Below are 27,262 nucleotides of genomic sequence, written 5' to 3' on the forward strand. Positions count from 1 at the left end.
GGCAAATTAAGTTTAAAACTCATAAATGTAAGGTTATGTACATGGGCAGAGGAAATACATGTCACCATTACACACTACATGGGAAACCACTGGGCAAAACTGACTTGGAAAAGGACTTGGGGATTTTAGTTAACTTTAAGCGGGAACAACTAGTGTCAGGCAGCTGCTGCCAAGGCAAATAGGATTATAGGGCACATCAAAAGAAGTCTAGGGGCACATGACGAGAACATTGTTCTTCCACTTTACAAGTCAGCAGTCAGACCACACATAGAATATGCATAGTTTGGGGCACCGGTACTCAAGAAGGACATATCAGAGCTTGAGCAGGTACAAAGGCGGTCAACTAAAGTAATAAATGGGATGGGCGGACTTCACTACCCAGAGAGGTTATCAAAATTGGGATTATTTAGTTTAGAAAATAGACAGCTGAGGGGCGACCTAATAACTATGTATAGATATATTATAGGACAATAGAGAGATCTCTCCCATCATCTATTTACACCCAGGACTGTGACTGTAACAAGGGTTCGCTCTCTACATCTAGAAGAAATAAGGTTTCTGCATCAACATAGAAGGGGGTTCTTTACTGTAAGAGCAGTGAGACTATGGAACTCCCTGTCTGAGGATGTGGTGATGGCAAATTCAATAAAAGAGTGTAAGAGGAGCCTTGCCACCTTCGTTGAGAGATACAATATTACATGTTATAGTTAGCGATTACTTTAGAAGGGTTGTTGATCCAGGGATTATTCTGATTTCCAGATTGGAGTGGGGAAGGAATTTTTTTCCCTTAAATGGGAAAAATTGGCTTCTACCTCATTGTTTTGCTTTTTTTGCATTTCTCTGGATCAACATTGGCAGGTAATAGGCTGAACTGGACAGATATATGTCTTTCATATGACTATGCAAGATGATAACTGCTAGAACTTGGCTGCCAGCCTTTTTGCTATCCTAATGCTGAACCGATTTTTTTTGTCTTGCTTTCTCTCTGACTCTTGTACAAACTTGAATGTAGATATTTTTTACTAATTCTTTTACAGTATTTATGGTCAGCTTTCTAGAAACATTTCATAGGTATAGAACAATTTGTACTATATAGTCCATACCATCCTTACATTTTGCTGTTAAAATATTTGCTGCATACCATCAAAAAATCTTGCACAGCGCCAGGAAGAATCACGTAATCAAACCTTTATTTGGAAAGCATTAAAAGCCAACACAGAACCAGGTTGCAGCAAAAAACAAACATGCTTCAGATGCACAATGAGTCCTTAAAGGGGTTATCTTACCCTAAAAAATTGATGACTTATCTTAAGCAGAGGCCATCAATACCTGGTCAGTGGGAGTCTGCCACATGGGATACCTACAGATTAACTGATTAAACAAGCTGCAGTGGCGGATCCTCACTGATCAGATATTGATGGCCTATCCTGTGGATAGGCTATCAATTTTAGAAGGTTGGATAGCCCTTGTAATCCTAGCCTGTATGCTTCTGGATACATGCCCAAAGTTAACTAATAAAATCGCCATTCACTTAGTAAGTAATGATGTGCAGCATAATTTAGAAAAAGGTGGTGTAGCTGTGCTGGCTTCCTCTCTATGCATTGCTTTGTAAATACTAGTCAATTAGTCAATTGCTATTAATCAGTGCTATTCATCAATTTGTTATGCTGCTACCAAATGTTTCCTGTAACAGCAAATAAGATTTGAATAGCATTAAGGAGGAATTTTGAACTATTCCTCCCTAGACATGTGTTTCAGTTCATCAATATTTCTGGGATGCTTTATGTGTAGGGCCCTCTTCTGGTCAGGCTGAAGCATTTTGATAGGGTTAAAGGGGTTGGCCAGTTTCTTACACTTTGCTATAAATATATACATATAAACATGAGATGTAAAGTTGTAAATATGACTAATATGCCTTTACTTAGAATTCTGCTGCCTTCATCAGATCTCCTGTGCCTGTGCCCACCCTCTCTCTATTTGTCATGCATCACTTCTTATTCATGCAATATCATGCCCTGAGTAGGAGTCATTTGATACACACATCAATATATCAAAATGCATACTCCCATCCATTCGATAACTATGCTTATTTCCTGAATCTCTTATTCAGCATATGTATACTAGATGATGTTTTCAGATACAGTCCCAGCTGTGAAGAATTGGGCATTACAAATTAACAGTATGGGGTAGCTAGTATTGAGAATGCACCAAGTCTACCCATGTCACCATAACCACCTATACGCATATCTTTCCAAAGACTTTCCTTGAACCGAGCACCGGTAAAGCAGGGGGTAGTATACTTCTTTGCATCCCACCTACTTATCATCCTGTAGCCAATGCATGCTGACTGACCGGACAATTTCTATTATTGTTAACCAATAGGAGATTTTGTTTTACAGCTGAAGTCTGGTAATTGGTTTTGTCGACAGAATGTTTCTCTCCTGGCAATAGCACATAAAACTCATTTTGCAGAACATACAAGGCAGTATTTCATCATATAAATGATTTACATATGCAGCAGAAGCAGCGTGTTCTGTAGTAAAAGCTCTGCTTTACTATAAGCACTGCCGCTACTGTGCATGCATTGAACATATAGAGAAGGATCCGAAGGAGCGCCATTGAGGTATGGATATGTGCATCAGGTGACCTTCCCCCAAGGCACGATGTTGAATGGATGAGAAATGAAGTATGATAACCAGTGGGGAGAGGGCAGGTACACCAAAGGTATATTAGTAACATAGCAAAGCATAAGAAAGTGGGTAACCCCTTTAAGATTTGGACTCCAAAGGTGGCTATGAATGTAGTCTACTTTACAAAAGCTATACAATCTCTAACTTGTCTCCTTTCAGGATTCACAACCTGATGGAATACAAAAGATGCAGGTTGGGGAGACATAAGAAGTTCAATAGGGTGTTTTGTTGGAGGCCCACAAAAATACTAAACTAGAGAAAGTCATATTTTGATTAGCTCGGAGACCCCCTTAACATTATTGACTGGGACAATGTCCTTATAAAACAAGAGTACACTCCATAATTCTCCTTCCTTCCCTTGGAGACTGAATGAATAAAGTTTTTCCCACCCAGAATACAAATCTAACTTGAAAACTGAATTAGAAACATTTTTGTACCATTAACTCTTCATCACTTTCTAAGGTCTTTTCAGTATGGAATACACATAAACGCTATATGAGAGATGTATTTGTAAAATATTGTTCTAGGGCTAAAAAAAAGAGAGAGAAGGGACTAAGTTCTCTGACCTCTCAAACTAATTACATCGACTCCCTAAATAAGTTTAATCCTACACCTCAAAAAAAGCTAAGAGATATTTAGGTTGCGGGACAAGCTTCAGAGTTTTTTACTAGGAAAACATAATGTCATTTTCAAAAATTTAATATGCAATTTCACGCACATGATAATCGTACGAGGGCACTAATGGCCAAACGACTTAAAAGTCTTAAATCTAAGGCAAGGATTAGATATCTTTTAGGCCTTGATGGACATAAAATAACCCATCTTCAGGAAACTGCTAATGCATTTGCCTAATATTATTCCCCCCTTTATAATTTGAAAGAAGATGCAAATACTCATCAACACCAACTGGAAAAAAATGTCAGTTTATCTCCAGAACATTAATCTCCTGTGCCTATCACCAAACCAATTAGCCACTCTTTCTACACCCATCTCTATGTCTGGAGTTCTGGAAGCCATCAAAATGGTAAAACCTCTCAAGTCTCCAGGCACAGATGGCTTCGTTAATGGCTTTTATTAAAAATACTCTTCCCTCCTGGCCTCTTAACTAGTGAAGATGTTCAATAAGGCTAGAGGCTCTTGTAGTCACTTCACCTAAACCTCCCAAAGAAGCCACTTCCCCAACTAATTTTCATTCTATTTCCCTATTAAATATTGGAGAAATAGAGGGAAATTTGATTTCTTTAGTCCCGTTGAATCCATGATTTGGTCATTATATTCGGCAATAGGTTTTTTCATCTATGTACATTTGCCCTTAATTTACAATTTCTAAGGGTACTCAACAGGGCTTCCCTCTCTCACCCCTTATTTTTCTCTGGTAGAAAACCTTAGGTTGAGGAAGACGCATACCACCTACATGGGTGATAAAAATAAAAATTTTTTGTAATGCCTAATACATAAATTATGCTAAATTTAAACTATACTGAGCAACGTGGTTGGCAGTTTCTCTAGGAGCAGCAACTATTCTGGCTGGCTTTCCTCTATTATCATTGTATACCCGATTTGGAGTTCTAGGAAACACTCTCATGGTGAACCAATACAAAGGCTTGCCACTCTGACTTAAGACTGACCATTGTTTTGATACATCTTTCTGAAGCAATTCTATATGGTTGTGCTTATATTTTGCACAACTTTGTAAAGTGCATGCAGTAACTACACATTGCTTTTGCTTCAGTTTTCTCAAAGTTGTACAATAGAGCCTCGCATGGCACAGAGCGTAAGCTCTCGCCTATGCCTGAAGGTTGCAAGTTCAATCCCCGCTTGGTTTAGGTAGCCGGCTCAAGGTTGACTCAGCCTTTCATCCTTCCGAGGTCAGTAAAATGAGAACCCAGCTCGGTAGGGGGTAATAAATAATAATTACCTGAAAGCGCTGCGGAATAAGTTGAGTTATTTAAGTTGTTGCACCAAGTAATGCCCCTTTTTCGTTCTTCCTTTTGTTTTTTTCTTAAGATCTTTCTATATTCTTAGTAATGGGGTACAACCATATTTTGATATGCTATTTCTGAATTTTATTATGTTTTAGGTGTCTAAAGATTAAAAACAAAAGTTCATGGAGTGCAGCGGTAAATTAATCGTAAAACAATAAATGAAGACAGACACAAACTTGTTAATTAGCTTTGCATGTTGACTCAGAGGTCAGCCATAGCTTTATTAAATCCATAAATGAATTATTTTAACTTTATGAAACATTGTGCCATGAACTTTAAATGAACTTGAGCAATATTTAGAATGAAAAAGGAGGCAAGGACCCAAATACCAGCACACACAAAATGGGCATGTGGGTCCTATACCATAAAAGACGTAACAAAGCAGTAGCTGTGACATTAAAACAAGGAACACAGCAAAAACAACACAACATATGAAAGAGAGGGAAGATGTAAAGTTCTCCAGTTAGAAAGGAATGCCTCTTTTCCAGCCCCCTCTTTAATGGGTTGTCCAGCTGGATATACACGGGAGAGGGTGATATCAGTGCAATAGCCTCATTTTTTTCCATATATTAAACAAGCCTTTACCTACCTCACCTGGGTTGCCGCAGCTCCCATGCTGTCAAGTCCAGGTCTCCCCTGTGGCGGTGTGTTTAGAGACTGCGGCAACCTCTTTACAGGACGTCACAGGCTGCAACAGCCAATCTCAGCACTTGAATGATCAGGCCTGTGATTAGCTGTTGACGTCCCGTACACAGGTTGACTGCAGTCTGTTAACACAGCGTTACAGGGAAGAACCCGAAGCTGTGGTATGGGAGAAGCTGCGGCGTGGGAGCTGCAGGAACCCAAGTGAGTTCAGTATAGGTTTGTTTGCCCATGGGGAACCTGTTTATAAAAAAAATTAAGTTGGATAACCCCTTCATGTACCAATAGCTTCCCCCAGAACTCCATCCATGGTGATGCTGCGTAAGTCTCACTCACAGCATATTTTGGTGCAAAGGACGCAACAATTTTTGGGGGATTCTCATTTTTCAAAAGTCATAATATTTTGATTTATCCATCAACATGGCCATATTAGGGCTTGCTTTTGTAGTTTCTTTGGGTACCATTTTTTGTATATATAAATTATGTATTGTAAAAGTTGCTTTTATAAAAAAAATTGGAGGGCAGGGAGAGAAATTTTTAATTGTGACATTGTTTTTTTAATAATTTTTTTACAGCATTAATCATGCAGCATACATTAGATGATACATTTTTTCTGTGGGCCGGTACGATTACGACAATATCAAAGTTATAATTTTCCTTTAGGTTTTTCCACTATTGCATAATAAATCATTTTATTTTACATTGTTGCATTCAAAGTCCCATAACTTTTTTATTTTTCTATAGATGGAACTCTGTGAGAGCTTGTCATTTGGTGACAAACTAGGGTTTTTACTGGTAGCATTTTGGGGGTACATACACTTGGCTATCAGTCACAGCCGGTTCCCACTGTGGGATGGTGCAGGCCATCCACAGGATAAAATTGTTTACTTTTACTGTTGTGTTAACCCCTTGAGTGGCAAGCCCGGAAATTTTCCAGGACGAGCTCCACTGCTCATAGCGATACAGCCCGGAAGATTTCCGGGCTATGTATCACTATGGGAGCAGCAGAGCACAATGCCACAGGCTGTGACAGTGTGCTCTGCCTGCACAGACCCACAGAGAACAAAGCAAGGGCTTTGAAAAACCAGTAGAAGATATTGCCGCTATGTCGGCAAACTCCTGCACTGGTTTGTTTATAGGTTGCCATAGAGACCATCGGCTTGTCAGAAGCAAGCCGATGGTCTCTGTGGCAGGGAGAGCTGATTGTTAGCTGTCAGAGGACAGCTAGGTACCTGCTCTTACAGCAGAGATCAGAGAAAACCTCCGATCTCTGCTGTGTTAACCCTTTACATGCTGCAGTCTATGTGACTGCAGCATGTAAAGGGCTGTCACTGCAGCATGTAAAGGGCTCTCACCATCGGACCCCCGGAATGTGATCAGGGGTCCTGATGGGTCCCTGTGGAAGTCCCCTAAAGGGACAAAAAAAAAAAAAATTTTTAAATTAAAAAAAGTAAAAAAATTATAAAAAAATAATAAAAACACTTGTCTCCCTTTACTTTGTAAAAAATCAAAAATACAATCACACATGTGGTATCCATGCGTCGTAATGACCCAGAGAAGGAAGTTAATACATTATTTAACCCCTTAATGACATGGCCCCTTTTTTTCTTTTTTCCCCATTTCTTTTTTTCCTCCCCCCTGTTTAAAAAAATCACAACTTGTCCCACAAAAAACAAGTCCTCACATGGCCATGTCAATGGAAAAATGAAAAAGTTATGGCTCTTGAGACGCAACTGCAAAATTAGTTGAAATTCAATGATTAGACCATTTTAAAAAACCTGCCCTGGTGGGCACGACAGGGTGGTAGGAAACCCGCCACTCAAGGGGTTAAGGGATTAAAGGGGCAAACGTCTCAAAATATAATTTTCAACCACATCCTTCCCATTTTACCACAGGCTGTAAAACTGCATAGTGCTTTGCCACCTCTGCACATTTGGGCAATCCCAGACTTAGCGTCTAGACACTTACGAGCCAACAAGACAAGAATACATGGAATCACTGGCAAAATAATCATAATACAATAAATTAATACAGACATAAGCTTCTTAATTACCTTTGTGGATTGACTCAGGGGTCAGTCACAGCTTTACTAAATGCTTAAATGAATTATTTTAACTTTACTAAATGTTTTCTCATGAACTTTAAGTGAACTTTAATAACATTAAAAATGAAAAAAAAGGCAAAAAGTCTGTATTTATGAAATCAGCATATGGATCCTGGACCACAAAAGACATAACAAGCCACCATCAAGGAGGTTGTGTGTCCTTACAACATGGCACTTTCACCCTCAATGAACAGAAATAGGTTCCTGTCAATGCCATCCTGAATACCTGATATACATCACTATAATCATAAGATGAACTCCATCTGGAAGCAGCAGGCATATATTGCCCCTCTCCAACATTCTGTGTCTAAGCTCTACTCCACCCCTGACTCTCACAAAGCAGGACACCCCGGTGTCTTGAAGATGGTGACCCTGCTCAATGTCATTAAAGTTCCTTGCCCTTAGCCAAACTACCGAGGAGATAATCTCTGACCAGACTATCATCTGTGAGGAAAATGAAGCAAAGCTTCACGTCATATGAAGCTAATGGATATTAGCTTGTCGAGCCAAAAATGGTATAAATGATTACCTCATAGGTAAATCTCCAAAACTGTGGTGACTTCATGGTGCCTGCTGATGTCAACCATTATGAGCAAAGCCTCGTGACCCTGCATGCAAACATCCGCCACTTTGTAACCAAGCGAACGACTATCAAGACAGAATGCAGCCGTAAGCTCCTCTTAAAAGAAAAAGGAATTTCTAAGGATCCACATAGTTGGAGAAACACCTGAATGAAAAATGGAAATTAGTGAAGAAAAAGGTCAGATGTGATGTAACCTCTGATATAGTTTGAATACCAGAGGCCTACTTAATGTATTTCCTTGTTGGATAAACCTGTTTCACTAGTGATGGTAGCTGCCCCAAGCCTAAATGAATGAGTACCAAATTCACTAGCAGGGAGTCCAGCATGTTCTAATGCATACCTAAACGCTGACACAAATTGAAAACAAGTAAGAGAGTACCTTCCTCATGCCACAGGAATTGAATTATGGCGTTTCAAATATGTAAAGAGATAAGTAACACTCAACCTGACAAGCTAGCCCTTTAAGGAGGTCAAGAAACTCCCAACAGAGTTTTTTTTTTTTAATTGGTTTGGGAGCGATATATGCAAAAAACAATCCTTTAATTAAAACTGCATCCTAAAAAACAGCCCCCATGAGGCGAGATCTGTTTGGGGAAGCCAGTTGTGACACTGTTAAGGCGCTGAAGAATGCTAAGATAATGGCTGCTAAACAAGGGTACTCTGAATTCAGACAAGCAGACCACATTGTAGCTTAGAGGCAGAAGTTTGATGATTAGTCACCTGAATAGCTAACTTGTTTGACACCTTATTGCCCCACAGTTCAACAGCTGCAGCTATAAGAAAAATTTTGGAAAAATTTTCAACAAAGTCAGATTTGTACACCAGCCCACAAGCACAAGTCTGCTTTTCTTGTCAACAGACATGCCCACTGTAGTCACAAATAAAAACTTGCCAAATCTGTAAATCATGCTTTCATGACCCTGGTAACTCTAACATGATGGAATGGTACAGATATGCCAACAATAGTTAACAAAGGGCATCAAAAAAATATTCTGCCTATGGCAAAAAACAAATGCCCCTGCTTGAATTGTAACTCACGTAACAGAACCTATCTGGCTAAGAAAAACACTTCCATTTTGTCCTTCAATTTTTGCAGCTTACCCTCAGGTAAGCAGAAGACCATTGCAACAGAATCAATCTCTATACGAAAGAAAGCCAAAGCGGGAGTGGGTGACCTCAATGTTTTTCTGCTGACAAGGAGACACCAAATTTCTCTTTGAAGTAACAAAAATAATCAAGCAAGAAATGCCATTTTTGATGAACTGTTTGGGTCGATAAAAAGAAAATCATTCAAATAACGAGTAACCATATTACCGTATTACAAGATGTCAGCATGCTCCAATGTGCTGCAATGCTCTGCTGCCTTCAACATTCCTGCAGATAGAGAGGGGGAGGGGGTGACTGACAGAAAGGGCTGTTGCGACATCATGAGACACAACCAAAAGTCAGTGGCCTTCGAATCCCACCTGATTTCTGGCCTGTGCAATAGATGCCTCCTAAACTCTTTATCAAACTATCACCAGGCAGTGCCACCATGAGTTTGTTAAGCAGTAAATATGGTATCCAGATATATAAATATATACTTATCCTAAACCTAAGAATGCTTGCACAAAATCAATTGTTTTTGATACCTTTCGTTTTCTCTCAGACCCATATTTGAATCAGTGCTCCTTATCAATGGCTGCCAACTCAATGGAAACCAATGACGAAATGTCAACATACTTGTTTATCTGTCTCCTTTCCTTGGGCTCTGTGGATATGAAAGTATGTGTCTTCGAAGGCTGGAACAAAGCCATAGCAGGCTCGAGAGGAGGCTTTACAACTGCAGACTGAATTTTTGAAATAGTAGAACTGGGAGCCTCACTTCCTAACAGAGACCACACCTCTGCTTATGATGAACTTTGATCAGTGACCCTGAACCTGCCCCAAGGCTGAACTGCCACACCAAATACTGCTGAGGTGGATCAGGCACAGTTGCAGAAGGGCAGGACACTTCACCCAGTAAAGACTGAAGCCAGGCTGTGTCTTCAGTCTGCTTTCTTGGATGGTGTTCAGCAGGACACTGAAGTCAGACAAGAGCTGCTGCAAGTACCTCCAGTTGGAAAGGGTTGCTCCCCTTCTAGCATTCTCTTTAAATACCAATAACCCCCCAAGATTCCACCTATAGTGATGCTGCACAAGTCTTAAAGGGTAAGCATCCCAAAATATAATTTTTAATCCCATGCTTACCATTTTATCCCAGGCTATAAAGCCCAATAGCACCCTGCCACCTCAGCACATTTGGGCAATCCCAGGTCTAGAGGCTAAATGCCTACAAGTAACACGTACAATTTTGATAATGAACACTTGTAAATGTACATATATTTGATCAAAATGAACTCCATTCACCCTGGACGTTCAGGTTAGGGCGACACGTCAACAAGTAACAAAAAAATGTGTGCAATTTGCTTTCCCATGACTTTTTCAGAGCTGCAATTTCTGTGTTAAAAACAGCCACATCGCAGACAAGTCACATGCAAATCGCAATCACATGTGATTTACACTGATGTCTATGGCGGAAAATACAACCGATTTGGATTTTGCTACTGTCATGTTGAAGTCACATTAAGTCGCAGGCTGCAATGCAACCCCATTGACAATCATTAAATGCAATGTCGCCTAGCCTGCTGCCATCTTCATATCGCCTTGTAGGATATGACCATACATTAATTTTTCATGGTTTTTAATCCCTATTTTTTAAAGATGCTACTACTTTTAAATTTGCTATTTAGAACCAGATTTCTGGTCCTCTCGGTTTTCTATATTCCGTGAAGTTATATACATCAAATGAACTCCAATCACCCTGGACGTTCAGGCTAAGGTCACATGTCAACAAGTGTCTCGGGAGATCAAGCCTCAGAAGCGTTGCACAACTAAAAAATGTGTGCAACTTCCTGTCCCATGACTCTTTCGGAGGGCCTTCACACTGGTGAGAATCTGGCTTTTTTTTTTTTTCGCACTGCGAGAGTGAGTGGACATTAGAGTGGCCCTTGGCTATAGGTAATTTTCCGAAAGTTCAACTTTTGCTGCTCCCACCCCCTAATCCTGTTCCAATCAACAAAAAACTGAGTTGTGCAAAACTTGAGGTCAATGGGACAACTGCTAGGCGACCCTCAAACGCCTTGAGGTTGGAATATAGCATACGCATTACGCAATGATTAATTCCATTTAAAAGCGGTATACTCTTCCCTATCTCGACTGTTTCTTAGAAAAATTTCTGTTGACACATCCAGGCAACCCAAGCAATTGTTTAAAAAACAGCCGTGGCTTGCTCTTCTCCTGAAGATGTTAGGATTTCATGGACTCCCAATAAATACTCCTTGCCTTGAAAGGTTACTACTATTGCCAGTCTATCAACCTTTTTCAACACCTGTGAGTGCTGAGAGCAGCTTCCCATCCCAGTGTTAACAGTAAATCTTGCCAGTCGCTTAGGTTACATTTGTGCTGAATTTTAGTGTGTCTCGCTTCTCTAAATTGTTTTATAAGGTGTTGATAAGAAGTGCAATTTGTTACCAGGTTTTTAGTATCATGCCCGAAACTTCTGCAATCGCCATTAGGGCTTATTCAGACAGGGCGTATATCGGTTGGGTTTTCACGCCCCTCTCTGCAGGGGGAAGAGGCGGGACGGGACCGGAGCTAGTGCACTGAGCTCCCGCCCCCTCTCCGCCCCTCGCCACTGTTTGCAATGGGAGGGTGGGACAGGGGCAAAGCCAAGTTCTGCCCCTCCCATTGCAAACAGTGGTGAGGGACGGGAGCTCAGTGCACTAGCTCTCACCCGCCCCACGTCTTCATTTTGCAGAAAGGGGCAGCGTATATCGGCCCAGGTGTGAAAACCTGACAGATACACGCTTGTTTGAATAAGCCCTTAATGTGTAAACTCAATTTTATCAGTGATTTTTCACCCTTCAAAAACTTCAATTTTTGACGTAGCAAGCTGATGAGTAGCAAAATGTTGTTCCATTTCTTTATAAGTTCTTTTTTTCCTGGCAGTTTTTATTCCATTTCCGCCATTAATAGCAACGTTACTTTTAACGCAGGAAAAGTACTGCATGCAAATCACATAACATAATTCACGCAATGCATAATTGTATGTTAAATCAGTTGTAGAGCCGGCTTAACTTAGCAATAGCAATGCTAATTAAATTAATAAAAACTCGCATTAATTTCTATTGCTAGTGCTTACAAGTGATTATAAATAAAATAGCTACAAAAAAAATGTATCTGAAAAAATTAATTTCCGGCGAAAATTCAAAACTTCATGTTTGATGAGGGTAACCTAGCAGTTGCTCAATTGAGCTAAACTTTTGCACAGCTCGTTTTTTTTGTTGTTGATTGGTACGAGATATGGGGGTGGAAGTCAAACTTTTAGAAAGTTGAAAAATAAAGGCCACCCTACTGAACATGCATGATTATGAAACCAATGAATTTCACTGGTTTCATTCTCATTTGTAATGTTTTCACACTTGCGATGCTGCGTGAAAACAAAATCGCAGCATGTCCATTCTTTTAGCGGTATCGCCCATTGTTTTCAATGGGCCGGCGACAGCAGCTCCAGACCCATTAAAAGCAGTGGGAGAGGATTGTGATCCCTGCTACAGCTGTGACAGCTGCAGCAGAGGATTTCTTGGATGTGAAACCACTGGATGTTGTCACATCTAGGGGTTTAATTTTGTTATCAATGGGGCCAGCGAGAGCAGTGCCGGCCCAATTGAAAACATAAGGAAAATATTACTGTCTCCTGCCGCCACTGTGACAGCTGTGGCAGAGGATTCCCTTATCCCTGCGAGGAGTCTCCTCATCACTGAACACTGTGACAGCAGCGGCAGAAAATCGCAATGATCTCCCATTGCTTTTAATGGGTCCGACGATGCTGCTGCCCCATTGAAAGCAATGGGATGAAGGGATTCCCCGCAGTGATGTGAGGCTGTTTTCACATGAAGCCGCTTTACATCCAGGGCTTTTTAGAAGGTTTGCACGAGCAATAAATATCAGATGGCATGATGTCGCTCTCATCAGCGTGCAGGAGCCTTCAGAGCTGCAATTTATCTGTTAAGAACAGCCACATCGCAGACAGGTCATAAAAAGCATATATGACCTCTGCAAATCTTCAATTTGTATTTCTAGGAAACATTACTCATATAGGACCCTGCTTGTGTCTGGCTGATCACAAACAAACTTTCAAATCATTTCTAAGAGAAAAATATTATTTGATGCAAAATGGCATGCGGGTCATTTGTGAGTGTAAAGTGCTGAGTGACATTTTGACAAGGTGTCAAGAGTCTACTGTAAGAAAACGTACAGTTATGGCGGTACAATATGATTTGTTATTAGAGATGAGCGAGCACCAAAATGCTCGGGTGCTCGTTACTCGGGCCGAAATTTTCGCGATGCTCGAGGGTTCGTTTCGAGTAACGAACCCCATTGAAGTCAATGGGCGACCCGAGCATTTTTGTATATCGCCGATGCTCGCTAGGGTTTTCATTTGTGAAAATCTGGGCAATTCAAGAAAGTGATGGGAACGACACAGCAACGGATAGGGCAGGCGAGGGGCTACATGTTGGGCTGCATCTCAAGTTCCCAGGTCCCACTATTAAGCCACAATAGCGGCAAGAGTGGCCCCCCCCCCCCGCACTGTCAGCATAAAGATCGTTCTCCTCTGCCACAGCTGTAACAGCTGTGGCAGAGAAGAACGATGTTAGCCCATTGAATTCAATGGAGCCGGCAATACAGCAGGTTCCACTGAAAGCAATGGGCTGCCGGCGTGCGCGGGATGAATTGTCGGGAAGGGCTTAAATATATAAGCCCTTCCCTGCAATCCATCCAGAAATGTGTAAAAATAAAAATATATACCGTATATACGGGGTATAAGACGACCCCCCAACTGTCACCTTATACGCCGGGAATACAGCTGAGCAAAGAATAAAAATCATTACTCACTTCCCCCGGCGTTCTGCAGCGCTGCTGCAGGCTGACGCTCCCTCCTGGTCCCCGGCAGAGCATTGCTTTCTGGACGCAGGGCTTGAAATCCCCGCCTCCAGAAAACACACGTGCCTTCAGCCAATCACAGCCAATGACAATGATGTCATTGAATGGCTGTGATTGGCTGACGGCGTGTCTTAGCTAATCACAGTAGCTTTCTGGAGGCGGGGATTTCAAGCCCTGCGTCCAGAAAGCAATGCTCTGCCAGGGACCAGGAGGGAGCGACATCCTGCAGCAGCGCCGCAGAACGCCGGGGGAGGTGAGTAATGATTTTTATTCTTTGCTCCGCTGTATTCCCGACGTATAAGGTGACAGTTGGGGGGTCGTCTTATACGCCCCGTCGCCTTATACGCCGGTATATATTTTTATTGCAACACATTTCTGGATGAATTGCAGGGAAGGGCTTATATATTTAAGCCCTTCCCGACAATTCATCCCGCGATCGCCGGCAGCCCATTGCTTTCAGTGGAACCTGCTGTATTGCCGGCTCCATTGAATTCAATGGGCAAACATCGTTCTTCTCTATGTTCTCAATGGGGTCGGCGCTGCTGCCGCCGGCCCCATTGAGCGCATATAGAGAAGAGAACAGGAATCGCAGATCGCAGATAGGTGCGATCTGCGATTTCTATGGCCTAAGAAGGACCGTTGGGGTTCTTGAAGCCTAAAATAACTCCTAACGCTCTCCCTATAGCAGCTCCGGCATCAACAGCACTTTCCCTGAACTATGTCAGAATGCATCTGTGGCGAGCCGCGGGCGGGCAGATTTTAATACTCGGGTGACACCTAATCTCGCCAGCCACTCTCTGCAGGGGGGTGGTATAGGGCTTGAACGTCGCAGGGGGGAGTTGTAATGCCTTCCCTGTCTTTCTATTGGCCAGAAAAGCGCGCAAATTTCTCAGGGAAGAAAATGAAAGTAACTCGAACATCACGTGGTACTCGTCTCGAGTAACGAGCATCTCGAACACCCTAAGGGCTCCCACCCACTAGCGTTTTTTTACTGCGAAATTCGCAGCGTTTTTTTTTTTTCTGCAGGGGTCTTTGGGCTATGGGAGTTGTAAAGCTAAAATCGCGATTGCGCAAAATCGCGATTTCGCGGTAAATCGCGATTTTGCGCGATCGCGATTTTAACAATACAAGTCCCATAGACCCCCTGTAGAAAAAAAAAAACGTGCGAATTTCGCAGTGAAAAAAAACGCTAGTGGGTGGGAGCCCTAATACTCGAACGAGTATCAAGCTCGGACGAGTATGCTCGCTCATCTCTATTTGTTATATTCTTTAACTCAGGTTTAATTTGTACATATCAAAAGTGTGAAAACTGTCCTGTAAGGCTGTAGACGACCACCTCTATGGAAATATTGGTAACTTTAAGTGTGCTTTATATCAGACCACACTTTCAGTAGCATTTGTTCACAATGCAGCACACACTCAGTAGGTTTTTCCCTATTGCTAACGATGTATACAGCATTGTCAGGAACTTAGGTGGCTTTTACACACAATGATTATTGCTAGAGATGAGCGAAGGTACTCTTTTCGGGTGTTTTTGCACTCGAGCACCGCTTTTTCCGAGTAACTTACTAGTCGGACGAAAAGATTTGGGTCAGCATGAAATCCTCGTCCCTGATAAGAGGGACCGCACCCTGAGTTCTCCACAGACAACGCTGATAACATTCTTTAACAGCTTCTGTCCTGCTGGAGAACAATAGTGATGTATTTAGAGAACAGACCATCCGCTGTTCTCTAAATACATGCAAATGTTGTACTCAAGGGCTGATTAACCCATTTGTACCTATGCAAAAGGATCACTTAAAATTGTCAGTTTCTGACTAATTTTCAGTGATCATCTGTGTGTGTAAATGCACCTTTACAGAGGCACTGTCTATCATTACCCACTTTAGAGATTACTATGTTAATCTTTACACAATTCCTAAAGCGCCAAATGAATATCAGATTCCCTTGCTTACTTAGAGGATTTCACATTTGCAACCCTTTCCACTGAACAATTAGCCTTTTTGGATGGCCCTCTTAAATTGGAGGTCATCACAGATGTGGCATTAAATAAATCTCCTGGACCTGATGGCCTTCCTATAAAGATCTACCAGAGATACTTGGAGGAGCTTTCTCCAATATTACAGGATACACTGCAGCAGGCCCATTTGGAGAACTCCCTCCCATCCTCTTTCTACGAAGCTGTCATAGTATTATTAAAGCCTGGTAAGGAACCCACAGAAGGTGATTCATATCGTCCAATATCACTGTTTAATGTTGATTACAAAATCCTAACAAAAGTATTAGCCACTAGACTGAATCAAGTCATTCATTCTATCATTCATACTGATCAAACAGGCTTTATGTGTTAGGTGTGCTGCTGGGATCTGTAGTTCTAAGCTTTCTAGCAACACAGCTACAGGTGGTTGAGGGCTAATTGAGCTGGCTGGGTGTGGTAATATCCAGCAGCCAATTCCCTTTAGCCTTCAGCACATATAAACCCAGCTCTTGTCAGTCTGAAGCTGGTCTTGTACTGTTTGGATGTATCTGTCCTGTTCCTGTTGCAAGCTTGCTGTGTGAGCTGTGGATTGCTGGTTCATGTCCGTTTGTTCATTTAAATTCTGTCAGTTTTGTGTAAGCTTGCTGTGTGACCTGCGATCTGTGTCCTGTCTTGTTGCAGCTTGCTGTGTGAACTGTGTCCGGTTCTGCTGGACTCCTGGTTAGTGTAGGGACTAGCAGTATAACCAGAAGCCGTGAAGTTGGCCTACTAGCTTTCATGTTTTGTACAAAATGTCAACTAATACCTAGTATTTATATTCAGCTTATCATATGTTACTAGCGGTTGCATTTTGGCTGCTGTATGCTGTGTATTCTGGCTCTGTGTGTCCTGTTGTTCAGTCCCTGTCATGTGGCATTTGAATGCGTCCTGTTCTGGTGCGTGACTCCTAGGATCAGCTAGGGCCCAGATCCGAAGACCGCTGGGCTGTTCTTATTGGGGCAATGTCCCCGCTTAAGTAGGGCCACTGTCAACCCCCTTGTAGCACAGGGTCAGTTGCTTGAAACCCGTGTGACCCTGGTGCAACCTGTGTGCATGCATCCTTCTCTCTTTGAGTACGATCGTGTGGGCCCCGTTCTTAGTTTACCCACAGGATCGTAACATTATGTCTAGGAAATCTACTACAATAAATATCGGTAGAGTTCAAGCAACCATTCAACTTGGCAGATCATATAATATACCTTGGGCTTTAGCATCTTGAGATACAGTGAAAGCCTTTGATTTACTAGAATGGAATTTTTTAGAAGCCAGTTTACATCATTTTGGATTTTGCCCCCAATTTTTGAAATTGATCAAAATTATGTATAAATCCCCAACAGCTAATATTATCTTATATGTATATATTTCATGAACTAATTGGCCTCTTTCATGTGTCATCCGACAGGGTTGTGCTTTATCTCCTGCTTTATTCTCTATGGCTATAGAAGCACTGGCTATTTGGCTATGTTGCTGAATGCCCACAGATGGATTATCACTGCAGAATTCACAGTCAGACACCCACCGCGAATTCCGCAGCAATTTCCGTCCATAGACATCCTGTGTTAAATGATTCTCCCCTGTCCGCGAGCGGAAATCAACTGTGATTTTCCACTCGCGGGGGAGAATCGCAGTATGTTCTATTCTGTGTGGAAAATCACACGGACGGCTTCCATTGCAGTCAATGGAAGACGTCCATCCCACGATACTTCCGCGAGAATCAGTGTCACAACCCAGCAATGGCGTGTCATGTGCTGCACTGCACATGCACATCTGCTCGCCGGGTGAGACACTCGTGGCGGATCCAGAGGTGAGTATAGGGTCTCTGGGGGGCGCAGGGGTCTGATTCTGTGGCAATATTTCAGTCGGAATCTGACCCGGCCGCGGGCATGAGGCCGTACACAGCTCAAAATCCACTTATTGACCCTTTTGTTTTCAGATGTGGCCTGTCGGTTGTCTCTTTATTTTTCAGAACTTGGTATAAACATTGTACATGACCATGAAAATTCAATTGCTAAGACCATTATTCCACTACAAGAACTAATTAAAATGAAATTTAAATTATGGTCTAAATTACCTCTCTCAGTAGCGGGCCGTATAAATTTGATTAAAATGGTAATACAACCTAAATGTTTATGTACTTTGCAACATATGCCAGTAAAAGTTCCATTAATAATTTTTCAATCATTAAACTCTCATTATTACATCTATTTGGGGCTCATCCCCCTCCAAATTGAAATTATCCACCCAACAAAGACCTAAAGACGAGGCAGGAATAGCTCTCTTGGTCTTCTGGCTTTACTTTTTGAAAGGCCAGTTGCGTAATGTACAACCTTGGTTTCTGGATGAGGAATTACCTATTGCAGACCATTATTTGGCTGGAATGCTGATAGATAAGAGTTTATTTAGCTTTCTGGACCCCCCTGAATTTACTAAACTGTCTACTCTATTACCAATCTGTCTCTGTCTGACGCACCGTTAATGCTATTCAACAATTTATGGACACAATATCAAATCTCCCATTATGAAACAATTCCACTCTACCCTCCTTACAATTAATGCAAGACTTTAGATACCGGGCTGTGCTTGGAACATATATGAAGATAATGTACTTCTGTCTTACTCAGCTACATGAGACTTTGCAAATACCTCAACACCAACAATTTAGGTAATTTCAACTATGCCACATAAGCCAAAGTTAGTTATAAATAGAGATGAGCGAGTATACTCGCTAAGGCACATTACTCGAGCTAGTAGTGCCTTAGCCGAGTATCTCCCCGCTCGTCTCTAAAAATTCGGGGGCCGGCGGGGGGCGGGGAGCGGCGGGGGTGAGTGGGGAGGAACGGAGGGGAGAGCTCTCTCTCCCCCCCGCTCCCCGCCGCAACTCACCTGTCACCCGCGCTGGTCCCCAAATCTTTAGAGACGAGCGGGAAGATACTCGGCTAAGGCACTACTCGCTCGAGTAATGTGCCTTAGCGAGTATACTCGCTCATCTCTAATTATAAACCATTATCTATATACGATAGATGTAAATCTCATATTCTCACAATGTCATCAGAGGAATGGCTAGACCTGTTTGATTCACACTGGAAAGTCTATTAACAATAAGTTGATACAACTATATATTATTAATTAATTGTACCCTTATCCGATTACATAAAATGCGTAAAACCCCCATGTTGGCCTGCCACAGATGTTACCAGCTAAATGCTGACCTCTGGCATTTTTTCATATGGGAATGTCCTTAGTTTATTGATTTTTGGTCTGATGATTTTACCCTTTTTTTCCCACTTTTACCTCTCCTTTTTAGTCTAAGTCCCAAGCTGGTGATGTTTAGATGCAGAATTGTGGCCACATTATACATGAATATTCATTAAAGAGGTTTTGTTTTTTGCCAGTAAGGTAATTGCTATGAAGTGAATGGCTGTAGAGTTACCTTTCGTCTCAAGCTTCTTTACCTCTTTCATGATTGCCCTTTGTAGTGTCCATTGGAGTCCATCTTAATTGTATGCTCACTCCTATGGAGAGTAGCAATGATCCTAAATTTTCTTCATCTGTCGATTTGTCCCATTGTGGATTGATGTACACCCAGGTCTTTAACAATTATGCCACAACAAAAAACAAAAAAGTTGCTCTGCGCTCGTTTAAACTGGCACCGCAAGGTGACCACCGAAAATAACAAATAGAAAGGGATGAGCGAGTATACTCGCTAAGGCACTACTCGCTCGAGTAATGTGCCTTAGCCGAGTATCTCCCCGCTCGTCCCGAAAGATTCGGGTGCCGCCGCGGGGCGGGGAGCTGCGGGGGAGAGCGGGGAGGAATGGAGGGGAGATCTTTCTCTCCCTCTCTCCCGCCCGCTCTGCCCCGCTCCCCACCGCAACTCACCTGTCAGCTGCGGCGGCCCCCGAATCTTTATGGACGAGCGGGGAGATACTCGGCTAAGGCACATTACTCGAGCGAGTAGTGCCTTAGCGAGTATACTCGCTCATCTCTACAAATAGATCTTTTTTTAATTAATTAATTTATTTTTTAAATGAGCACAGAGAATTTTTTATTTATTTTTGTTTTGGCATGCTTGTTATTAAGCCACTTCATGTGAAGTTGACATACATTTCTCAAGCGGCTCTCCTGGATGGACAGGATACAGACAGGCTTCAGAGGTTCACCACTTATTGAGAAGCAGACCGGGACTATAGGGTGCTAGTGGAGTGTTCCCCAAGTGGAGCCCCACTGGGCATCGGGTAAGTCCCTTTATTCTTTTGTTCTTTCCAATTCCATCAGCCTTTAACCAGGCTATTTATACTCTATATTGCGGAGTGCTGTCCACATTATCTTTTGTATTAGTTCCCTAACAATGTTTTTGAAGACTTTTCCAGCTTTATTCATCCATATAACACATTTTTAGTTTCAACGGGTTTTATTAGGGTACAAAAATTGATACATTTGTCATTCATGCTTTCACTTTACCCCACGCAGGGGGCAGAATGATGAGTAAAAGGAATAACAGTCCTTCACAGTTTAGACTAAATAAAATATAACGTTTATTAATAATTGTTAAAAAACATGAACCCCTATAAGGCACACCTGACATACCACACAACAAAACAAATCAACATATGGGTGGTACACTAAAGATTGGCTTCCGAGACAATGATATAATAGATAAAGATAATGCCAACCGATACGATTCTCTTTTGATCAAGCCGTCATGTTATCATGCAAAAAATGCACAATATAATAATTGCCGGAGGGGTAAATGGTTCCCTCACAGTAAGAGCTCGTCTCTAATACATGATGCCAATTGGGATCATGTAGAAAGAAGAGAGCCCAATGGCAATGGAGGATAGACACGAGTCACTAATGTGTGTAAGGCCCCCTCGGTGCTGCTAGGATGGGGTTCCGCACATATTTTAACTAATCGTACGGCTTGAGATGCCAATCACTGAACCGTGACTTAGGCCTTCTATGTATGAAAATCATTGTTGATACACCCACATCTTCTGCCCTCAGTGAGGAGAGTTTTCATGGTTTGTAGAAAGGAACTTGTCGGATTACCTCTTAAAATTTTATATGTGTCCTTATCTTGTAGGATAGTGTTGCACATATTTACATATTGTTTGCTGTCCAAGATTACAATATTGCCTCCTTTGTCGGACATTTTTATTACGTTTTTATCGTTCTCTTCTAGCCCTTTTAGTGCCCTGAATTCAGACGGGGTCATATTATTTGGAAGAGTTTTTTTAGGGTGCAGTTCTTTAAGCTTACTCAAAATCGAGTTCCTCAAATATTTTGATTTCTGGGCAATGTACTTGTGGTGGATTAGTTTTATTAGGTCGTTTTAAATCAGTATAAGTTATAAGGAGTGCTATACACGTCTTTATCTGAGTGGTCATGCTACTACATTGACCCACAATCGGGAATGATCACTCTGGACAGTGCAATATATATCCCCTCCCTACCCCACCCGCGAGCACACATAAGAGTCAGTTCCGCATAGTACAGATTATTTATAGCCTCATCGACCTTGGGAAATACACTATGTTTATTCCCCTACTTATACAAACTTCCTGCTGATCCGTGACACTCATGGAGAAACACGTCAAAGGTTAAAATCATACATTAGGAGAAGGTCTGATTTTCATACATAGAAGGCCTAAGTCACGGTTCAGTGATTCGCATCTCAAGCCGTATGATTAGTTAAAATATGTGCGCGACCCCATCCTAGCAGCACCGAGTGGGCCTTACACACATTAGTGACTCGTGTCTATCCTCCATTGCCATTGGGCTCTCTTCTTTCTACATAATCACAATTGGCATCATGTATTAGAGACGAGCTCTTACTGTGAGGGAACCATTTACCCCTCCGGCAATTATTATATTGTGCATTTTTTGCATGATAACACGACAGCTTGATCAAAAGAGAATCGTATCGGTTGGCATTATCTTTATCCATTATATCATTATCTCGGATGCCAATCTTTAGTGTACCACCCATACGTTGATTTGTTTTGTTGTGTTGAGATTTACATGACTTTCGAGAGAATCGCGTCTTCTCTCAAACAATAACACCCTCGGAGACTGACCCAAGCTCATCCGATATAGAACCCTCTGACACTGAAGGGTCAAGATTGATCGCTAATAGAGCATTACCATCTCGGATCAACAGAGGGCAAAGACAACATCGTGGGAGAGGATGGGCGAGACCAAACACCAACAGTTTTCTCGAACAGCCCATCTCTCAATATTTTTTGTGGGGCCGCAGGGAGTACCCACCCCCACACTAATATCATCTCACAGATCTCCTAGAAGGAAATCCCTTCATTCAATCGATAGTACGGACATAAACCAGTTGGACAAAATGCAAATTATCAATCTATCTAGTCACATCCTTGACAAGAACGAAGCAGAAGAATTAGGCCTAACAGTACAGGACCTTGCGGGACTCCGCATACTGGAGAGCCTTGAGACAGAAAATGGAATGCAATTACCTTATACTGAATTAAAACGACCTAATAAAACTAATCCACCACAGGTACATTGCCCAGAAATCGAAATATTTGAGGAACTCGTTCTGAGGGAGCTTAAAGAACTGCACCCTAAAAAAAGTCTTCCAAGTAATATGACCCCGTCTGAATTCAAGGCACTAAAAGGGCTAGAAGAGAACGATAAAAGTGTAATAAAAATGTCCGACAAAGGAGGCAATATTGTGATCTTGGACAGCAAACAATATGTAAATATGTGCAACACTATCCTACAAGATAAGGACACATATAAAATTTTAAGAGGTAATCCGACAAGTTCCTTTCTACAAACCTTGAAAACTCTCCTCTCTGAGGGCGGAAGATGTGGGTGTATCAACGATACTGAACTAAAATTTCTTACCCCCCTGAGTCCTGGAACGGCAACGTTCTATGCATTGCCAAAAATTTACAAAGGACTAGATCCCCTCAAGGGTCGTCCAATTGTATCCGGGATAAACAACTTAACCGAAAATGCGAGCATTTATATTGACAAATTTTTACGTCCATTCGTCACTGCTCTGCCCTCCTATATTAGGGATACTATGGACCTCCTCAGACAACTTGAGGGCATCAGTGTGCCCAAAGGTACGTTAATTGCCACCCTGGATGTAGAGGCACTGTACAGTTCCATTCCACACCAGGGTGGCATCAAAGCTACAGAACATTTTCTATCTCAAAGGGGATTTCAACACAAGATACATACTCAGTTTGTGTTGGATCTCTTGCAGTTCGTTTTGCCCCACAACTATTTTATCTTCAACTCTGAGTACTTCCACCAGCTCAGGGGGATGGCGATGGGGACATCTTGTGCCCCATCGTAGGCCAACATTTACCTGGGCTGGTGGGAGGAAAAGGTTATCTTCAGCGAGGAAAACACGGAATGGTCGCGATGTATCTTATTGTGGTTAAGATACATCGACGACATCCTGATTCTGTGGACAGGCAATCGTGATGACTTTCGGAGATTTGTGTCTCCTCTTAATCTGAATGATTTGAATTTGAGATTCACCTCAACCATTAGTGATATCAGTATTGAATTTCTAGATGTCACTATCACCATAAACGAAGATGGCTCTATCCCTACTAATCTCTTCCGCAAAACCACCGCAACCAATAGTCTCTTACGATGGGACAGCTACCATCCATATGCCCTTAGGAAAGGGATACCCAAGGGGCAGTTTCTGCGACTTCGCAGAAACTGCTCTACAGCAGCATCATATGTGGATGAGGAATCCACAGGCCTAGTGGAGAAGGTCTGATTTTCATACATAGAAGGCCTAAGTCACGGTTCAGTGATTCGCATCTCAAGCCGTACGATTAGTTAAAATATGTGCGGAACCCCATCCTAGCAGCACCGAGGGGGCCTTACACACATTAGTGACTCGTGTCTATCCTCCATTGCCATTGGGCTCTCTTCTTTCTACATGATCCCAATTGGCATCATGTATTAGAGACGAGCTCTTACTGTGAGGGAACCATTTACCCCTCCGGCAATTATTATATTGTGCATTTTTTGCATGATAACATGACGGCTTGATCAAAAGAGAATCGTATCGGTTGGCATTATCTTTATCTATTATATCATTATCTCGGATGCCAATCTTTAGGCTGGGTTCACACAGGGCGGATTTGCCGCGGAAATTCCATCCGGGATTGTGCCGCGGCAAATCCGCCTGTGGCCGCAAATCCGCCGTGGCAAAGTCGGCAGAAGCTGGCACTGCGGCGCGGTTTAGCCGGCTGCAGCATGCTCATTCTTTTTCTTCCTCCGCTGCAGCCGCACTCTCTATGAAGTTATAACTAAGACCTGGAATATCAATCATCTCAATCCAGGGTCTCCATAGTTCACTATATCTCCCTAAAGTGTCTGTTTGTATGGCGTGCGACCTTTCATACAAAGCAATCTGAGAGATCCAATTCTGGACATCATTAAATGAGAGGGTGGGCTGCTTCCACCTAGCCGTTATATGGATCCTGGTTGCCATGCATATATACTGGATCAGTTTATGGGCTTGATATTTAATTCCTGGAGGGCGGTCTCCTAATAGAAATTGCATTGGTGATTTTGGAAGTGGACCTATAAATAGTCTCTGTAATAACCTGTGGACCTGGGACCATAGTCTGGCTACCACCGGACATCTCCACCATATATGCGCCTGAGTACCCATTTCTGAAAAACCTCTGAAACATAGCGGTGAAACTGAGGGGAAAAATGTATTTCTCCTAACTGGAACTAGATGTGTCCGATGCAGGATCTTGATGGATGTCTCCATTAGGGTGACCTGATGGCTGCCCTTAGTGATAGTTTCGCAGCAATGAAGCCATCTTTCCTCTGACATGTGGATTTGTAACTCTGTTTCCCACTTTCGCATGAACAGGAGCTTGCCATCTGTATTGGGATTATTCAATATGTCATATAGTAAGGATAAGGTTCCCTTTCTCAGGGGGTCATTTTTGCATATTCTTTCGAACATTGTCATTTTGGGAATTACCCATGGCAAACTCAGTGAATGCAGAAAATGGAAAACTTGATTTGCTCGATAAATTTCCGTTACCGGAAAATTAAATTTAGTTTGAAATTGGGTTATCGTTACTATATGGGATCCCGTCACAAAATGGTGGAGGTCTGTCAGTTCATTAATTTTCCACCATTGAAAGTGGTTAAGATTCATGCTCGGTGGGAATCTTGTGTTCGGAATGATAGGAAGCATCCAAGAGGGTCTAGCAGAAAGCTTATATTCAAACCAAATATTTCTCCATATTCTCGTGGAGTAAAAAGTGAGCGGACTTTTGTTGTATAGATTTGGACTTTTGGGGCTATCTGACCATATTAGAGAAGGAAAAGTCTGCGGCGTTATTCTGGATAACGTTGAGCTGAATCTTAATATCCCTAATTTCTTTGATTGTGGCCCTTGAAGGGTTGCGTTGATTTCAAGCAGAAATAGTCTCCTCTCAAGGGCCAAATAAGCTTGCGATTTCTCTTTTTTTTCTCTGGGAAGACGGATTAGCTGCCCTCTAATATAGGCCTTATGAGCGAGCCAAACCCAGTGGGGGTGCGATTCCTGGGTAGAATTCAGACTAAAGAAGTCTGAAATCTGATTATGGATTTGACCTGAGATATTGGGATCTTAAATAAGAGCTTCATTGAGTCTCCATTTATATGTGGGCTTGGGGACCTTGTCACAATGGACCACCGCTAGAACCAAGTCGTGGTCTGACCATGAGCATTGATAGTGTCTAAAAGTTACCAGTGTAGGTAGAAGGGACGTAGACATCAGTATATAATCCAGTCTAGAGTATACTAGACCTCCACGCATGCGTCTTGTGACGAGGGCGATGTGGAATCGGGAATTACTGGCCGAATACTCACGATCCTGGCGATTTTACGCAGGCGCGATGGGATATGGCGGCAGCCTCCTCTGACGTTGGGATCTCGCGAGGTCTCCTTGCTTACACATGCGCAGACAATTGAGGTCCCGTGTCGTTCTGATTGGTGTTTTATAGACATGAGAAGACATGCTGAATTCTCGCGATTTTGATACTCCCGTGCAGGCGCAGTAAGACAAGGCTCCAGCCGCCTTTGACATCGCGATCTCGCAGTGTTTTCATATTTAAACATGCGCGGGTAGCTGCTACTTTTACACAGCTGCAGCTTTGGTACAATTGAATACAGACGTTGAGTAAGAGGCGATGTGTGGTTAGCTGCTACTTTCACACAGCTGCAGCTTTGGTACAATTGCATACAGGCTGGAGTGGAGAGGCGATGCAGAGGGGTGGAGGCAATCAACAACATTGGACCTGCATGTGTAAGTAAGGTGTGTCTTGTATTACTATTGGTAGTTTGTAGATAATGTTATACATAAAAAGAGTGTCTGTATACATTTGTGTATGAGCTTGAGGAAGGCCATCACGGCCGAAACGTCGCTTTTCATGTGATGGGCCAATAAAGGACTTTTTTGCACTATTTACATCCGCATATGCTGCCATTTACTCTATTACTAAAGTATACTTATAACACATCTCTAGAGGTTTTTTGAAAGTTGCTAGCATCAATCAAGTCATGGTTCACACTAGCCAGTCTTTCTTGAGAAGAACAGATTTATCAATATCCAGGCTTTGTGTGTTTTTATTAAAGGGGTTGTCCTGCGCCGAAACGTTTTTTTTTTTTTTCAATAGCCCCCCCGTTCGGCGCGAGACAAACCCGATGCAGGGACTTAAAAAAAAAAACGCACAGTGCTTACCTGAATCCCCGCGCTCCGGTGAATTCTTACTTACCTGGTGAAGATGGCCGCCGGGATCTTCTCCCTCGGTGGACCGCAGGGCTTCTGTGCGGTCCATTGCCGATTCCAGCCTCCTGATTGGCTGGAATCGGCACGTGACGGGGCGGAGCTACACGGAGCCGCTCTCCGGCACGAGCGGCCCCATTCAGAAAAGAAAAAGACCGGACTGCGCAAGTGCGTCTAATCCGGCGATTAGACGCTGAAAATTAGACGGCACCATGGAGACGAGGACGCTAGCAACGGAACAGGTAAGTGAATAACTTCTGTATGGCTCATAATTAATGCACAATGTACATTACAAAGTGCATTAATATGGCCATACAGAAGTGTATAACCCCACTTGCTTTCGCGGGACAACCCCTTTAACTCCTTAACCCCACAGGATGTACAGTTAGTTCATTGGGGCTTAGAGTTTGTATGGAGCG

General features: G+C 42.4%; 2 protein-coding genes across 5 annotated transcripts in view; one reads left to right on the top strand and one right to left on the bottom strand.

The window, feature by feature from the left end:
• The window catches only part of LOC136580408 (uncharacterized), a 66,132-nt gene extending 56,308 nt beyond the window's left edge, over positions 1-9,824 (bottom strand). Inside the window, exons 1-2 of one of the 4 annotated variants that reach the window (XM_066580964.1) lie at positions 9,727-9,824; positions 9,319-9,378 (exon numbers count right to left, since the gene is read on the bottom strand). The gene's annotated coding sequence lies outside the window, so the exon portion shown is untranslated. The other 3 variants (XM_066580965.1, XM_066580966.1, XM_066580967.1) reach the window with 3 other exon arrangements.
• Positions 1-27,262, top strand: part of LOC136580407 (uncharacterized) — an 83,302-nt gene that overhangs the window by 2,683 nt on the left and 53,357 nt on the right. The window lies entirely within an intron of this gene.

The sequence above is a fragment of the Eleutherodactylus coqui genome, chromosome 10 (genome assembly GCF_035609145.1).
Source record: "Eleutherodactylus coqui strain aEleCoq1 chromosome 10, aEleCoq1.hap1, whole genome shotgun sequence".
NCBI lineage: Eukaryota > Metazoa > Chordata > Amphibia > Anura > Eleutherodactylidae > Eleutherodactylus > Eleutherodactylus coqui.